The sequence below is a fragment of the Berghia stephanieae genome, chromosome 13 (assembly GCF_034508935.2).
Source record: "Berghia stephanieae isolate SIO BIC M18660-M18661 chromosome 13, UCSD_Bste_1.3, whole genome shotgun sequence".
Classification (NCBI taxonomy): Eukaryota; Metazoa; Mollusca; class Gastropoda; order Nudibranchia; family Aeolidiidae; genus Berghia; species Berghia stephanieae.
The window spans coordinates 12,908,544-12,924,558 of NC_088372.1; the positions used below are offsets into that span (position 1 = coordinate 12,908,544).

General features: G+C 37.4%; 1 long non-coding RNA gene across 1 annotated transcript; it reads right to left on the reverse strand.

The window, feature by feature from the left end:
* Window positions 1–808: 808 nt before the first annotated feature.
* LOC144958868 (uncharacterized) lies at window positions 809–3,384 on the reverse strand. The gene is made up of 2 exons (XR_013642531.1): window positions 3,208–3,384; window positions 809–2,064 (listed from the first exon to the last, which is right to left on the reverse strand). It is a non-coding gene; the product is annotated as an uncharacterized LOC144958868 (long non-coding RNA).
* Window positions 3,385–16,015: the final 12,631 nt, after the last annotated feature.

A 16,015-nucleotide genomic window follows, 5' to 3' on the forward strand; every position in this document is an offset into this window, starting at 1 on the left:
AGAAAACGCAAGTCTTGCCACACTCAACCCCAAGATCAACTTTAACTGTGTAAATTTAAGAATTCTTATTTTTATATATACCTAGTCAAAATCATCAAAAGAAGTAATGAGGAAGTGCGACATTTTGCTGAATGTGCGATTTCATAAAAGACAGGCGAGAGACCCACCAGTAACCTAGTCTCTTGCACACCTTTGATTTATCATGCATTGAGCTGGTGTCAAACAAGATAGTCTAAAACAAAGTACTTATCAAATTAAATAATATACCCAATATGCCCAACAGAATTATTGTTTTTTTTTTAATCTTTTCATTTCAGGTGAAAGGACAAAAGATCCAACATCATCATCAAGAGTGTGTTCTTGTCACTTCAGAGATGGTGACAAAGCCAACCTCCCTGAATTGTTTGACAGAAATAAAAATAAATTGTTTCCATCAGAGCCAGAAAGAAAGAAAAGAAAAGTGACACAAGGAATTCCCACCCCATCTCAATTGGCACCAACATCAAGAAGTCCACCACCACCACCACCACCACCACCATCATCATCATCATCATCATCACCATCATCATCATCATCATCATCATCATCATCATCATCATCATCATCATCATCATCATCATCATCATCAGCTCAACTCTCTTCATCATCATCACAAAGTCCCACCTTTAAAAAAACCAGATTCCTCATCATCATTATTTTCCTCCTCATCATCATCCTCATTATCTTCTCCCTCATCATCATCTCAACTCTCGTCACCATCATCACAGGATTCCATCTTTTAAAAAAAACAGATTGTAGAACAAGTGAGGATATTTTAAATAGAACAACAAATTTAATTCAAGAACAAAAAATTACAGACAAAAATAAGGAAATAGCTAGCTTTAAAAAACCCAACTAAGTTAGATTCAACGCACTTACACTGTTTCAAGCCTTACAGAAAAAGTTCTTCGAATGGAGACAGGTGTACATTCTTTTAAAATATTTAATATTATTGTTCAATATGTTGAGTGCTTTAGAGGTAACATTATTTATTATAGTAGATGGGAAGTTCAGGAAGAGACAGTTGCATTAAAAGACCAAATTTTCATTATTACACTTATGAAACTTAGACAGAACTACGCTAACCTTCATATTTCACAATTGTTTAGCGTTAGTGAAAGTACTATAACAAATATTATACAAACTTTTATTCATGTTTTACATAAGCCATACGCTTCTCTTTGAAAATGTTATGAAGGTTGCATGCCCTTCTAGACATAAAAATAAACTATCAGCTCCATCATCATTTTTAAGATTTCCAAATTGCAGAATGATCATTGATTGTACAGATGACCAAATTGCTATTCCTAAAGAAATGGATAAACAACGGTTAACTTATTCTTCTTATAGGTCCATGAATTCTGTTAAAGCTCTTGTTGGTCTAAGTCCAAATGGTGTGATAAATTTTATTTCTAAACATGATCCAGGGTCTGTCTCGGATAAGGTCATTGTACAAAATTGTGGATTACTAAAACTTTTAATTTTAAGCCCTGGAGAATTAATTTTAGCAGATAAAGGTAATAAAGGTAAAACCCCATCCTGATTCAAGATAATTTACCTCAAGGAGTAACTGTAAATATCCCTCCCTTTTTACATAATAAATTTACTGAAAATGAGATTTTATTAACAAAAGAAATTGCTTCATGTAGAATTCATGTTGAGAGGGCTAATGAAAGACTGAAAAATGTTAACATCCTCTCATATATTCCAACCATGTTAAGAGAAACATCTGATATTATTTTTCAATTTGTTGCAGCACTTGTCAATCCCCAGTCTCCTCTTATTAAGGAGATTGCATTTTGTTAGCTTTGCCATTTATTTTGTACAACACACATATTTTGTTCATCATCATCAAATCACCATTCAAAATAATGGTTTTGTAGGTCCATACATGATTTTACATGATAAACATGACAAATTATGGCATTGTTGTATCAATGTATGTTCAATGTCATTAACATTGTTAAATAAAACCACACAAATTAGTTTTGGACTGAATCAACCCAAGGCATCATCAAGATAGATCTGTGGAAGTAAAAGAATAAAAGATTCAAATTTAGAGCTGCGACCATGCTCAATAGGCAAAAAACAAACAAACTAATAAAACGTCTGTTGTGGTCTTGTGGTATGACACTCGCTTTCAGATCAGAAGGTCCTGGGTTTGGGCCTCGCTCGGCACATAGTTGAGTCCTTGGAGAAGGCTCTTTACTCACAATCTCTCACCGTACTCAGGTGTCAAATGAGTACCTGGCGTTGTCTCTGTCCGAAAAAATTGTAATATCGCCCAACAGGCATCATGTCCCGTCTTACATGTTAAATGTTGCTGTTGGCCAGGGACCCCTTGTAAAGCACTTTGAGCACATTTAGTGGATATTACGCTGTATAAAAACTCAATTAAAAAAACAAATTAAGTGATTCTTTCATTCATCTTGCTTTGTTGATAAGGGGGAAACCCGAAACGTCCATTTTATCTGTTTTCGTATATTAAATTGAAGTTCACATTCAATTTCACAATGTTATTGATTTCTTCGAGTTTCAAGCAGCAACATTTACATTACACCTTAACCCAATAGGAAGTTTAGTTTACCGTGACTAACACTGATCTAAATAAATCCTTTATTCATCCCATAGAGGAAATTTATCTCTAGGGTCTATTCCCAGGGAAGACTGGAATAACCACGGTGCAGCGCCGCAAATTGAGCTAGGGCGAGGTGACTTGCTCAAGGCCACACAGCGCAGCGGCGGGTGAACGAACTCGGTACCTTTCGGGTACGAAGCAAAAACCGTACCGCTGATCCACGCTGCCCCACATGAAGTATGATAAAATGTCTAGCGTGATTGGTGATTGTGATGCTCATATGAGTATTATAATAAAGGTTACAACACGATACTAAATAGTATGTAGTAGACTATAGTCAATAGCAACGAAAATTAGCGAAGCAAGACTAAGACCTCAAAGACTCAAAGTCCGTGGTCCATAAGATAAAAACACAATAATTCAATGACTCCCTCTCTCTCTCCCTAACTAAAATCGAACGTAAACAGTTAAATCTTTCCATTGGATATACTAAATCTGCTTAAACTCAAAGTAAACTGATTATTGTCCAACAGTAGTTTTACGGAGATGTGAGATTTTGAGAGTGAGAATGAGAAGACGAAATGACTTACCTTCACAGAATACTCTTTATTCTTCATGCTGGCTTGAACTTTGCCGAACATCAAGCCATCTGAGTAAGTGAAAGTCAAAACAGGACCTGACTGATGATGATTTTCACCTCGCGAGACACTTTTATGCTCATTGGAGAAGTATTTCATAAGGGCGGTGATGGAAATAGAGTTCGTGTCAGCCATTTTTCTCGACTGTTTAGAGCCAGCCGGTTTGTTGCCATGCGTTGCTGCGCAGGATTACGTCACGACTTAGGAAGCCTATTCTACGAGTTGTAGATACTTGGTGGGTGAAAGGTTAAAGGTTAAATTTTGTGGCACCACACCTTGGTATCTTGTTAAAATGAATTTTATGATCTTTTGACCCCCTCCTTACCACAGATGGGAAAAACGTCATATTTGTTACGATGCAGCCAATATGTTTGTCATTTTAATTTCTTTTGTATATCATATTACTTGAACAAAATGTTTGCTATAGTTAAAGTATATTAACACTGTGTTGAAGATCTCGTTAAACAAATAGACTATGTAAAGCAAGAACTAACAAGATTTTGTGTTTGAGTGAAATAAATCTATTTTTGTATAGGTTGGGTGTGAAGTTTTGGGGAAAATACCGAAAATGGCCGGTAAGGAGAGAGTTAACCACGAAAGTGTTCGAAAATCGCCGAGATGTGGAGGCTTGCTTGAAGACCGGGTACGTGAAAATACGACTCAAAAAGATGAGAATGGAAAGGCTTCGTATGGGAACAGTATAGACAATGAACGTTTCGGGTACCAACGCTTCGTCCGCAAAACAATAAACAAAGGAACGATTAAAATAAACAAAAAAAAAAAAAAAAAGATAAATAAAGAAATAATTAAATAAATAAATGATAAAAAATGTAGTCAGAAATGTGAATTATTGTAAATATTGTAAGAATCATTTGTTTTCAACGTTCCTTTGTCTATTGTTGTGCTTACGAAGGGTCTGTACCCGAAACGTCCATTGTCTGTACTGATCCTATCCGAAGCCTTTCCATTCTCAATTTTTATTTTTGTATTTTCGATAATCGTCTCAGCTTATATCCATTCTTAAAATAAAATAGATAAAACAATAATATAAAAATGAAATTCCCTTTTCATCCCATAGAGGAAATTTGTCTCTAGGATCTCTCTATTCCAAGGGAAGACTGGAATAACCCAGGTGTCAACCGCAATGCAGCGCCGCAAACTGATCTAGGGCGATCCCGGGTGCAGTTGAGATTTTTTCTGGCCCCCTTGTCCACCCGACAGTGATTGGATATCTGGTTCTGTTAGAGCTGGCGGAAAGTATTTTGAGATAGACCAGAGTCCTATACAAATGATAGCAAATGATTGCTATTGTCCGTTTCAGGCTATAGAAACCGGGATAAACTCCCGCTCCATAGGCCTAATGGATCTGAAGGACTATTTTTTAAAACTTCATTTCAAACACTCAATCAATCCTCTCCGGGCCTGCTGGCACTTGAGGCGATGCAACGGATCTCCACCTGGTCCTGTCAGCAGCTATTCTTGGGGCCATCTAAAGGGACAGCTCTCTCTGTTTTAGGTCCCTCTCTACGGCACGTCTCCAGGTCTCCCTGAGGCGGCCTCACCTTCCTATTTACTTGGGGTGTCCATCGCAGAGCCTTTCTTATCAGTGTTTCATCAGGTCTGCGACAAACATGCCCCAGTCATTGCCATCTTCTCATTTCAATGAGACTCTCTAGAAACTCCACTTCAGCTCTCGCTCTCAGTGTCCTCTTTTGAGAGAGAGAGAGAGAGAGAGAGAGAGAGAGAGAGAGAGAGATAGAGAGAGAGAGAGAGAGAAATTTGAATGGATTGAAGTTATTGTTATGCGCCTAGAGCTTTATTGTATAGAGGATTGGGCGCAATATGAATAAATTCCATTATTATTATTATTATTATTATTATTATTATTATTATTATTATTATTATTATTATTATTATTATTATTATTATTATTATTATTATTATTATTATTATTATTATTATTATTATTATTATTATTATTATTATTATTATTATTTTTATTATTTAGTTTATTCAAAACCAATACCAGACTGAGGCGATGCCCGTCTGTGTGTTATAAAAATTGGGATTCGGGTTTGTCTGCCTGGCACTGCGATTATTCTCTGTTTTCGTCTTGTACTTTTACGTCCCCTTTATTTCTCATGAATATTGATATAGTGCAATTCTAATGATTTAGCATCAACAATGAGTATCACATAATTAATTAATTAATTTGTTGCCATCAGCAAACCATATAGAATCACATTTTTTCTTCATGCAGTCAAATTCGTCTTATAGGCAGCCTTTTTTTCTACATGCATTCTTATCGGGTCGAAGTGGTCGCCTAGTTAAGACATTACACCGTAACGCGGAGGTCCCGGGTTCGAGCACCGAGTCAGGCACTTTCGTTTTTTTCACATTTGGAAAGTTTATTAATCCCCCAATTTGTTCACTTGGGACGAGGATGATTCCTGTTGACATCAGACGCTTGTTTGAGGGATTCTCTCTCATCCTACAAGGGATACCATCGCATTGTGACAACAAGAGTAATTCCTGTTGACATCAGGCCTTTGTTTCAGGATTTTCTCTCATCCTTCATGGAATGCCTAGGCGATATCATCGCATTGTGACAACAAGGGTAATTCCTGTTGAAATTAGACGTTTTTTTTAATAGGGATTCTCTCTCATGCTTCATGGAATGCATAGGCGATACCATCTCATTATGACAACAAGAGTAATTCCTGTTGACATCAGACGTTTTTTATAGGGATTCTCTCTCATGCTTCATGGAATGCCTAGGCGATACCATCTCATTTTGACAAGGGTAATTCCTGTTGACATCAGACGTTTTTTATAGGGATTCTCTCTCATGCTTCATGGAATGCCTAGGCGATACCATCTCATTTTGACAACAAGGGTAATTCCTGTTGACATCAGACGTTTTTTATAGGGATTCTATCTCATTCTTCATGGAATGCCTAGGCGATACCATCTCATTTTGACAACAAGGGTAATTCCTGTTGACATCAGACCTTTGTTTGAGGAATTATCTATATTCCTACATGAAATACCGAGGCCACGTCATATAACCATCCCAAGCGGAAGGGCGAATAATTAAATGTTTACAATACCCGATATTACATTCATGATCACATGCTTGACAACCATTATTTACACGGGAAACTGAATTTCCGCTAAATCATAATAATATCTTCCCCTATTGTTTACTTTGTAATAATTGCAGTTCTAACAGTTCCCACCAAAATAACAATAACGAGGACACGTCATATAACCATACCACGCGGAAGGGCGAATAATTAATGATTTTTTTTACAATACCCGCTATTATATTCAGCCAAATACTCAGTCAAATCAGGTTAGTTTTGTAAGTTAATTTCATTTCCTAAATGAATGCAACACACACCGGTACCTGGTCGGGAAGAATGTCGTTCCATTTCCAGTCGACTTCCTATAGGAAATGAGATTAGCGGAAGAGTAGCGTCCCTTGATTGGACGGAGAAGTTATTTGTAAACAAACCAACTACAAGCAAATCGCTGCATGCAAATACAAAATTTATTATTCATATTTCTGTACACAAATGCATATCATAACCAACGTCGATCTTTTCTTTAGTTTTCTCCATTATGAAATGTTAACAAAATATGATGTAGACTAAAAATAAAAAATAAAAGATGTTGATAAATAATACAATACGATGAGACAACCCTTCCTAAACTTACTTAACTTCCCGCTAATGATTGGTACTAATAATGGCGATAGCGTCTGTCGGTTGTCAAGACGCGACTTCCAACAAAGGGGCGCTACTCTTAAATCTGTTTTGAAATCTCATTCCCTCTCCTATGAGATCTCACCAACGTCATCTGGTTGACGCAGAAGTAAGCAATGAAAGATTTAAGCAAATTCCCGATTAGAGAGTAGAACATAATCGCACTGACCTTCAAGATTCTGGACACGGGTGGAACTGCAAAAAGGAGGGGTATATATGACGGGGGTGGGTTTGGAATGGGGAGTATGTACAGGTCAAGAGAAGGTTTCTCCCGACTCCCGTTTCCAAGTATCCAATCAGTAACGGTCATCAATAATTCATGACCACATGGTTGACAACCATTTATTTACACGGGAAACTGAATTTCCGCTAAATCATAATGATATCTTCCCCTATTATTTACTTTGTAATAATTACAGTTCTAACAGTTCCCACCAAAATAACAGTAACTACCGACGCGCGCGTTGTACAATAAAGGTCTAATGATTAAATTGTCATGATCTCAATGGTCCTAACGGAAATACACTCATACTAAAGTGTACCTATTCGCAAGTCTGGAAACCTAATAAATTGTCATGATCTCAATTGTCCTAACGGAAATACACTCATACTAAAGTGTACCTATTTCCACGCCTGGAAACCTAATAAATTGTTATGATCTCATTATTGTAATGAAAAGACTCTCAACCAAACTCAAAATATTATTGATCATTACAAGAAGGTCAAATCAAGCCCCATGATGGCGTTCCCTTATCAAACCAACAAATATTACGTTACTGCTCGTAACCATCATAACAATCGTGTTGCAACGTTGGTAACTTTCTCTCTGTGACCCCCCCCCCCCACCCCACCCCACCCCTCTCCGTCTCTTTCTCTCTCTCTCTCTCTCTCTCTCTCTGTCTCACTCTGGGTCTCTCTCTCTCTCCCCCCCCCCCTCTCTCTCTCCCTCTCTCTCTCTCTGTCTCACTCTGACTCTCTCTCTCTCTCTCCCTCTCTCTCTCTCTCTCTCTCTCTCTCTCTCTCTCTCTCTCTCTCTCTCTTGTTTTTACAGATTGATATACAAGTAACATGTAAACCGTTAAAAAAAATAAAGGCTAATTATAATTATACTCAAATGGTTATTTAGAATATCTACTGGGGTATAGATAGAATGCGCTTGGCCAAGGAGTTCACAACATTGCCATCCGGAAGTATAACGGACCAATACACAAACTCTGTGTAACCATGAACTTTTATAGTCTGGTTAATACAGTTTAGTGAGAACAACTCACAAACGCGGATGGCAAAAACAATAACAAAGGCTTGAGTGACGTCATCTGCATACTATCTATAACGATCGCTGTTTAACTTGATCTTGGTTTTGGGAATCGCCATCTGGCTACTCTGTTGCCAGATCAATTTACATGTACAGACTTAATTACCGGACCGATTTTTATCGTTGGTGGCTCGAAATATTTGTCTCGATCTATGTTAATTTGCCCAAACAGTAGTATAATAATTGGTAACTCAAAAGATTTGTCTCGATCTATGTTAATTTCCAAATACCGTAGTATAATAATTGGTGACTCAAAAGATTTGTCTAGATCTATGTTAATTTCCACAATACCGGAGTATAATAATTGGTGGCTGAAAAGATTTGTCTCGATCTATGTTAATTTCCACAATACAGTAGTATAATAATTAAAATAGATGAGCTCCTGTTCGTAATCGTCTTTATACCTGCTACACAAATATTGCGGATTTTCTCATCTAGTAACGTAAAAAACAAACAATCATTATTTATAGTCACGTGAGTAGTATTTCTGTCTCTGAATTTGCGGATATCCGGCGTAAATAACCCTTCCTGAAACCCTTTTCTCCTTCGTTACCACCCACCACATTACCATCATCACCTCCGTCCCCCTGGGTAAATGCAAGGATGGTAATGATATGTCGTGTCAGAATGATCTCCCTTCATTAAATCACCCCTTGATTTACTTTCCCGTGTAGTAGGGGGAATTAGGTCCAAAAAAACCTTGAATTGTGCAAACAGGGTTGAAAGCATGAAAATCACATATGTTGTAGAATATGAAAAATCCTATAATTTATGATATAGAACCACTCTGGGAGATCAGTATTAGTTGAGATACAAGGTTTTTAAGATTAGAAAATTTTGAAATGGACGACAATAATTTCTTTCATTTTTAGTGTGTAAACATTCGAGGCAAGCCGACCAAAGGTTGTTTTACGTCATCCTTTGGATTCCCATTGGTGACTATTTTTAGCGTCGAAGCGGAAGTTTTCCTTTCCCTTTACTTTCGATTCACGAACCATTCAAATTATTTAATCGTAAATATTATTCAATTTCACTTGTTTTAAAGGACGTCTAGCGAGCAATATTCTATAATATGAGATTTTCTGCATCTGATTTAATAAGTATAATCAATTGCTCTAAAACGGACGGGAAGACGAGCAGAGGGGTAGACAAAACAGAGTAGCAGAACACAGCTCAATAAATGTCGATAACCGGTGTTGACAAAGGACAGTGCTCCTTCTCCCCTCCTCCTGTTTTCTTTTCTTTCCAAAAAAACTGATATAATCATTTTACGTGAGTTAAAACCTATTTCGGTCAAACTTGATGACAGTAAAGAGTCAGCATACCACTTACATTGCTATAATTATCATCATTATCATCATCATCAACCACTATGATGCTGTAATGTGGCAAGTTATTTACTTTACGTTATTTACCGCAAAGGGACAATGGGAGAATGTTCTATTTTTACTATTGTGTCCTTATGTAAGGCACTGCACACATTTTGCCTGATGATGAGGGGTCTTTAACAGAAAGAACGAAAGAGAGAGAGAGAGAGAGAGAGAGAGAGAGAGAGAGAGAGAGAGAGAGAGAGAGAGAGAGAGTTATGAAAGAATATTGCATATGCCTAATAAAGGAATGTGTTTGCATGATTTCAGATACACATACAATAGCAAAAAGAACTGCTCCCAGAGACTGGGACAAGGGTTTGGCATGCCAACAAGATAACACAGACCGTTTATAATGTCCCTCTAAGTCGAGGAGGTATGACAAAGGGCAAGGCTATGAAACTCTTTTTGAAGATTTAACACAATTTAATTCTTTGGTTTGTGATGAAAACAAGTTGGATGTATCTATTTTTTTAATTCATCAGAAATAATTGAGATTATTGAAAGCTTAAAACAAAATGATGCTAAGTGGCATAAGTATTGTCGTGTAAAATTTAATGCCAACAAAATTAGGCGATTAGAATTAAAGAAATCTAAAAGAATTGCCCTACAAGAATTCCAAACTTCGTCATTTGACTTGGAGGAGTCACCGAATGAATATATTTCGCAACCCACGAGAATAATGAGACAACGTTCAAAATTAGAGATTGGCTATAATAAACAAACGTGCTTTTTTGTAAACTCGTGGAATCGGGAGTACTCCATTCTGTACTGGCAACAGATATGGAAGAAAATATTCGTGAAATAGCGTTATCTATAAAAGATTCTGATATGTTGTCATTTATTGCCGGAGGAGATTTAGTCGTTCAGGAGGAACACTACCGCCCTATACCATAAAATTTGTCATGCACGATACTTAAAAAAACAAGCTTGAAAAGATGTCACTGCTGATGATAATCATGATGTCACAGTTCTTGAAAGAATTCGAGCTTTTTCTAACATATCTTTTATAGAAGAGAACCCTGCAACAAATGTGACGATCGACATGAACCATTGTGGAGCTTATTTCCAGAATTGTCAAAAGTGTCCCAAAACTTATCAAATGATCATGTAAGAGAGAATGTATCGGCACCCGATGCAAGTGTTTAAGGTCCGTTTTGCCTTGCACGGACTTGTGTAGATGCGGGGGAGTGTGTGTGGAGGGGGGGGGGTGTTAGGTCAGTACACTCTCTCTCTCTCTATCTCTCTCCGTCTCTCTCTCTCTCTCTCTCTCTCTCTCTTTCTCTCTTTCCGTCTCTCCCGCTCACTCCCTCTCCCCTCTCTGTATTTTATCTACTAGTTAGGTTAGTACAGTAATGAGTAAAATTCTCTCTCTCTCTCTCTCTCTCTCTCTCTCTCTCTCTCTCTCTCTTTCTCTTTCTCTCTCTCTCTCACTCACTCCCTCTCCACCCCCTCTCCCGCTTTATCTACTAGTTACAACACGAAATAACCATCAGTTAGCTACCGTAAATGGTGCCCGTGTATTTAAAGTTTTAGAACGCATTGTATTGTCGTGGTTATTTCCTCAAATAAGTAATGCTATATAGGAAAAAATAAAAGTGCTAAAAACGCACTGTTATGATAAATTGCCAGAGTGGTTCTATATCAGGTGTTATTTATACGGGTCTTAGCTACCTATATGCCAATTTTCAGGATTTCAACCCCAAGGTGCACGGTTTTAGACTAATTTTCCCTAATACAATGAATATGAAGAAAATATAGATTTTTACGCAGTTATTTCCCTTGTTTAATATAGCTGTAATAGGTAAAATCTAAGGCATTAAACCGATACGTTATGATTGATTGCCAGAGTGGTTCTATATCAGATGTTTTTTTCTATGGGTCTTAGCAACCTGTATGTAAATTTTCATGCTTTCAACCCGAATTTGCACGGTTTTAGCCTAATTCCCCCTACTAGTGTGGATCATGACCGATACTCCAAAAAATGCCACCTACTGTATCAAAACAGTATAGATAGTATGCGCTTGGCTGAGAAGCTCATAACATTGCCATCCGGAAGTATAACGGACCAACACACAAAACTGTGTGTATCGATGAACGTTTATAGTCAGGTTAATACAGTTCAGTGAGCATTACTCATAAACGCGGATGGCAAAAAACAATAACAAAAACCTGAGTGACGTCATCTTCGAACTATCTATTAGTATTATGGGGCAGCGTGGCTCAGCGGTACGGTCTCTGCTTCGTACCCGAAAGGTACCGAGTTCGATCACCCGCCGCCGCTGCCCTGTGTGGCTTTGAGCAAGTCACCTCGACCTTGCTCAATTTTCGGCGCTGCAATGCGGCTGACGTCTGAGTTATTCCATTCTTCCCGTGGAATAGACCTTAGAGAATAATTTCCCCTATGGGATGAATAAAGGGAAAAGTATTTTATTTATTTATTTACACAAAACTATGTGTAACCATGAACTTTTTTTATGGTCTGGTTCATACAGTTTAGTGAGATTTACTCATAAACGTGGATGGCAAAAAAAAAAAAAAAAAGAAAAACAAACAATAACAAAGACCTGATTGACGTCATCATCGTTCCATCTATAAGAGCTCAAAGTGTAAACACTTCTTCAAACATTTTTATGACCTTAATGTGTTTCAAGCGCCGTAAAACCTTTAAAAACAAAACAAAAACAAACATTTTATCGAGTGGAATGATGGGACAACACAAATCTTGTGAAAGACATTGTGCTGCCGTAGTGTGGGAAAAAAACCCAACAAATCAAAACTTACTTACTTACTAACTTATCCAAACCAGCGACCACCTGAGCTCTAGCCCTTCGGTCTAACAAATCAAAACAAAATAACATTTTAAAAAAATTAGCCAGGAAAACTTATCCTTTAGATATTGATCGATTGAAAGAGCCTTATCTTGCCAAGAACTCTCAAATCTCTGAGACTCCAAAGGAGTCTTCAAGGAAGTCTCAGGTTTGAGTATTTTATTTGACACGGGGCAGATTGGCTCAGTGGTACGGTATTTGCTTCGTACCCGAAAGGTACCGAGTTCGACCACCCGTCACTGCGCTGTGCGGCCTTGAGCAAGTAACCTCGACCTAGCTCAATTTGCGGCGCTGCACTGTGGCTGACGCCTGGATTATTCCAGTCTTTTCCCTTGGAATAGACCATAGAGACAAATTTCCCCCATGGAATGAATAAAGTGAATTTTAATTTTTTTAATTATTTTTTTTTGTTGTTGACGAGATGAGGGTGATTTTAATCGATTAAAATTTCAGTTTCAAGGACGCTGTTTTCTGGGCCAAACTCTGTATTTTCTTCTGAGTTGTGTACATTGGAGAGCTGGGAAAATAAAAGAGAGATTTCCCCTATTGGATGAATAAAGTGAATTTTAATTTTTAAAATTTGAATTTATTTATTTTTGTGACGAGATGAGGGTCATTTTAATCGATTAAAATTTTCGTTTCAAGGACGCTGTTTTCTGGGCCAAACTTTGTACTCTTTTTTTTTTCTGAGTTGTGTACATTGGAGAGCTGGGAAAATAAAATAAAGAGAGATATTTGCGTTACAGAATAGAAATAAGTACTTACTGAGGACAACAATAGGAAATAAAAATTTTACTTCTCTCATTTTCTTTCCTCCTTATCGTCGGAGTCTCATTGGTCGTCTTAGGCGTGCTCCTTCTCTCAATGAATGCAGCTATGTGGGTCTAGTGGTATGACACTTGCTTTCGGACCGGAAGTTGAGTCCTTGGAAAAGGCTCTCTACTCACATTTTCTCACCGTACTCGGGTGTAAAATGTACCCGGCCGTTAACAGCGTTTTCTCTGTCCGAAAAGATTGTTATATCGCCTTACAGGCCTCGTGTCCGATCCTCGTGTTACGTTTTGCTGTTGTCCATGGACCCCTTGTAAAGCGCTTTGAGCAAGTTTAGTGGATATTGCGCTGTTTAAAAGCTCATTTATTTATTTATTTATTTATTTATTTATTTATTTATTTATTTAATGATAATAATGTAGTTAATGCATAAAGAGCGCCTGTCCCCCCTCCCCCCCCAAAAAAAAAAACAAACAACAAAAAACAAAAAAAAAAAACAAAAACAAAAAAAACAATAGAGCTCTAGGCGCTTCTATGCCTCATCTTCTTCATTCTTCTCCTCCTCCTCCTGAACCAGTTAACTACCGTACTCTGGAGAAATCTTCAGTAGTCGGTGAGTGAGAAAGAGAGCTCTAATAATGACCTGAGTTAGAGACGATCTTTTATTGGGATCGTGGATAGCTCATACGGTAGAGTCACGCTCTCACCGGCCAGGCGGAGTTGTCGTGCCAGTAAGGTCGCGAAAAATTTTTATTCTCTATTGTCTTCTTGCACTTTCCTACTCACTTCATCTCTTGTAGAATAAAAACAACAACATTTATATAAACTTTAACTACAATGTGCTGTCGTAATGTCAAAAAAAAAAAGAAAGAATAATTGAAATTTTGGCCAGAAAACTTGCCCTTTGAATATCGATCGATTAAAATACCTTTATCTTGTCAAAAACTCTCAAATCTGGGGCTAAAAACAAATTTTCAAAGACGTCCCAGGTTTGAGTGTTTTTGACAAGATGAAGGGTCATTTTAATCGATGGGAATATCAAGGACGTGTTTTATGGCTTAACTTTAAAATGTGTTGTCTTCAGAGAACAGTCGGTAGTAGACTGGAGAGCTGGGAAAATAAAAGAGATTTGCTTTACGGAATAGAAATACTTACTGAGGAAGATAGGAACAACAATTCTACTTCTCTCATTTCCTTTCTTCCTTCTCGTCGGAGTCTCATTGGTAGTCCTCGTCGTCGTCCTCCTTCTATTCCTCATCTTCTTCATTCTCCTCCTCCTCCTCCTGCACAAGTTTACTCCCGTACTCAGAAAAAATATGTATTTAAAAATTTGGAATTTGGCCAGAAAACTCGACCTTCAAATATCAATCGAATTAAATGACTCTCATCTTGGCAAAAACTCTCAAACTTGCGACTATATATAGGGAGGACAGATAATCGAGTGAAATATACTTTTTTGTTCCTACTGTCCTAAGTAAGCATTAACTCTCTCCTTATCAGCCATTTTCAGAATTTTCACCGAATCTTTGCAACCACCCAACACAAAAATAGACTTTTCTTACTCAACCAGAAAAGCAACAAGTACATTCTATACATAATGTTGTTCAGCAAAATAAGCTCTACATAACAGTGTCATGTATGTTCTTATTGCTATTACAACACATTTTCTTTAAATTTTGTGATGTGCAAAAGAAACCAAAAAGATTAAATTGTTGGGTTGTATCGTAAACAATGTGACGATGTTCCTATGGTTGGTAAGCAGAGGGTTAATTTCTATTCTGTAACGCAATCATTTCTCTTTTATTTTCCCAACGGTCCAGTCTACCTTACTCAGAAAACAAACACATTTTTCAAAGTTTGGCGTCCTTGAAATATCGATCGTTTGAAATGACGCTCATCTCGACAAAGAACAAGATGAGGGTCGTTTAATTCGATCGATATTTGAAGGACGAGTTTTCTGGTCAAATTTTTAAATACAAGTTTTTTTGTTTTTTTTTTTGCAGAGCATGGCAGTCAAGACCTTTTAACATTTGAGATGTCATACTTATCGATCGGTATTGATAGTATGCGCTTGGCTAAGAAGCTCATAACATTGCCATCCGGAAGTATAACGGACCAACACACAAAACTGTGTGTATCCATGAACGTTTATAGTCAGGTTAATACAGTTCAGTGAGCATTACTCATAAACGCGGATGGCAAAAAAAAAAAAAATAATAACAAAGACCTGAGTGACGTCATCTTCGAACTATCTATAGGAGGTATCCGATACTAGAGGACAAAGTATAAAAGAGAGTGTCATCAATGGTCTGAAGTATTCGTCACAACTCTCTTTTCCATAGATTGTGTGCTAGGATATTGAAACAGGACATGACAGAATATCAATTTAATCTGAGGCTTTGAGAGACACTGAGCAAGCTTGTGTGTGTGTGTGTGTGTGTGTGTGTGTGTGTGTGTGATAGACAAATAGAGAGATAGAGAGATATATATGTTTATTTGTTTTTAAGGGTTTTACGGCGCTTGCAACACATTAAGGTCATATCAGCGCCAGTAAAAAGGAAGAAAATGGGAAAGTAAAAAGTTCTAGAATTACAATTAAAGCACCCAATAAAAGGTAAGACAAAGGGGAATTGGTTCAAATAGGAAACAGATGTAGATTCCAAGAGAACACTATCAAAGTAATTCGTTTGAGATCACCTAAAAGTCTCA